Source organism: Echinops telfairi, unplaced genomic scaffold, assembly GCF_000313985.2.
Source record: "Echinops telfairi isolate 266 unplaced genomic scaffold, ASM31398v2 ScPeMD7_18;HRSCAF=68, whole genome shotgun sequence".
Taxonomy (NCBI): domain Eukaryota; kingdom Metazoa; phylum Chordata; class Mammalia; order Afrosoricida; family Tenrecidae; genus Echinops; species Echinops telfairi.
The window spans coordinates 62,243,924-62,246,801 of record NW_022103915.1 but is presented as its reverse complement, the minus strand read 5'-3'; positions in this window follow the sequence as shown (position 1 = coordinate 62,246,801).

Here is a 2,878-nt window from a genome sequence, read left to right as displayed (position 1 = left end):
TTTTCTTCATACAATTCTCAGAATGTTGGCAGTCAGGCTTGTGGCCACTGGCTACAGCCCAGGGGAATTTATCTTTGAAAAAACTTAACCCAAGAGAAAGAGCATACAGATGTTGAAATTTGACAGTCTCCCAAGCTCAGCTAAAAATTCAGCTATATTCCCAATTGTACTAAATGGCATCAGTCAGTAAATTAACTGACTCTCCCTAAGTATCAAATGACAAATATATAGAAACATCTCTTAGTTATCCAGTGGGGATATAACAGAGGTACCATAAGTGGATGGTTTTAGCAAACAACGTTTATCCTCTCACAGCTTAGGAGAATAGAAGTCCAAATTCTGATTATTGTAAAATTATATTTTGAGTGATTACAAACAAAAGCCTAGGGAATTTCTGTGATTCTGGATTAGAGTCCTAATGCAAGATAATGATGGTTTGGAATAGATGGCATGATAATGCAGGACTTTTGCGGGGGGAATCCTAAAGGATCAGAATAATCAGAACTCTTTTCTTCGTAGCACTGGAGTTTATCACTTAAATTACTATATAATTTTCTATCAGGTAAATTATCAGACTCACTATTTCATCCATTTATTCACCAGTTATAATCAATTTATCATGCTGTGGTGGCTTTCATATTGCTGGGCTGATGGAAGCTACGTCCCCAGTATTTCAAGGAAGAGGGTCACCCAAGGTGAAGAGGTTTCAGTGGAGCTGCTGCACTAAGAATAGACCGTGAAGAAAGCTATCCGCTTCTCAGGTATTCGTAACTGAAACCATGTGAAAAACAGCAGAACTTTCTCAGCTAGCTATACTACCAGAAGATGAATCCCTCCGGTTGAAAGATACTCAAAATTTGACTGAGGACAAGTCACCTTCTCAAAGTAGAGATGACTACAATGACATAGACGGAGTAAAGCTTCTGAAACCTTCCTTTATTGATGAGGCATGACACAAAATGAGAAGAAACAGATGGAAACATGGACTGTGTGAGTATGAATCCAGGAAAATTGGAAGTCTTCAAAAATGAAATGGAACACCTAAAGGTCAACATCCTAGACATTAGTGAACGGAACTGGACGGATTGAGCATCTTTAATCAGACAATCACACGGTCCACTATGCCAGGAATGACAACTTCGAGAGAAACCATATCACATTCACCATCGAAAGGGACATTTCAAAATCTATCTTGAAGTACAATTCTGAGTGTGATAAGATCTATACACATATAAGAAAGTCCAATTAATACAAACATTTTTTAATTTATGCAGCACATCGTGGTGATGAAGAAATTGGATAATTATACCAATTGTTCAGTATGAAATTGTTCAAACATGAGATAAAGAACCATTGATAATTATTGGTGATTAGAATGAGAAAATTAGAAACAAAAAGGAAGGAACACATTAGTTAGAAAATATGGCTTTAGTGATAGAAATGAAGCTGGAAATTACATGATAGATTTTTGCAGAACCAATCACTTTTTCACTTCAAATATCTTTTTTTTCCAACAACATAAACAGTGACTATATACCTGGAATTCTACAGAGGGAATACACAGGAATAGAATTGTCCACATCTGTGGGAAGAAACAAAGGAGAAGCTTTATATTAGCAGCCAAAATGAGGCCAGAATCCATGAAACAGATCATCAATTGTTCATGTGAAAGTTCAGACTGAAGTTGAAGAAAATTAAAACAAGTACAAGAGAGTGAAAATATGACTGTGAGTATACCTCACCTAAATTTCAAGGATTCCAGAGACATATATAAACAATAGATACATAGATGTATGTTGAGCTTGCCCTTAATTCTAGCCCCAATCTAAGAACAATTAGTTCTTATGGCATGGCCCTGCTTGATGCTTGACCTCATGAAGAGATCACTGCAGATATAGGTGCTATAGAAAAGTATGTAAGGAAACTAGATGGTGGCTGGTTATCAGAAAGAATAGCATCCATAATCTTAAAAGCTGATTTTCAAATAAGTAGCTATCTAAGTGAGGCATCAACTAGTTACTAAGTCCACATGGAAGAAGCACATTAGCCTCTGTGCTCCAAGGAATGTAAATCATATAATACAAATACAAAAGAAGGAATGGTATCAGAGCTTAAATTGTGAACACTAGTTTGCAGAAGGCTGTGGATGACAGAGAAAGCCCAAAATCCATCGCAGAGTCCACATATGGATTAAGTCTCTGATTAATTCTCTCTAATGATGGTTGAAGAATGTGAATGCCTCTGTTATCAGACAGAGAGCATTGTAACGTCTATTATGGCAGGCTTAGTTACATCAAAATGTACTCCTTTATCATTTGGTCTCCCTTTTGACCCATTTAAAAATCGTTTCAGTTTAGAAAGAAAAAAAAGAGCGAAGGGGAACTACACATGGATTAAGCTCTTGGTGAATCCCCTCTGACCATGGACAAGGGGTGTGAACACCCTTGCCATCATGCAGAATGCATTAGAAAGTAGATTGTTGCAGTCATAGTTAAGTTAAAATTTAGCACCCTACCATTTGATCTCCCTTATAATTAAATTTGTTCTAGTTTTTAACATTTTCTGCTTTATTTGGAATTGAGGTTTTTATCTGTTTTACTTTGTCATTCTCGTAAGTTTTTGTGTTTGTTTATTAATGTTTTTCTGTATATGAAATGCACGATAGGTAAATTAATAGAGATAACTGGATTATTGGTTCCTTGAGGGTATAGCAGAGGGGGTGGAGGAGGAGGGAAACAAGGAGCTAATAACAATGTGACAAGAACGAAAAAAATGTTGTAAAACTTACTGTGGTGATAATTGTGCAACTCTTCTTGATGTAATTAAACTATTGAATTGCATGCCAAAGTCATTAAAAAGACAGGAAAGAAAATATCAA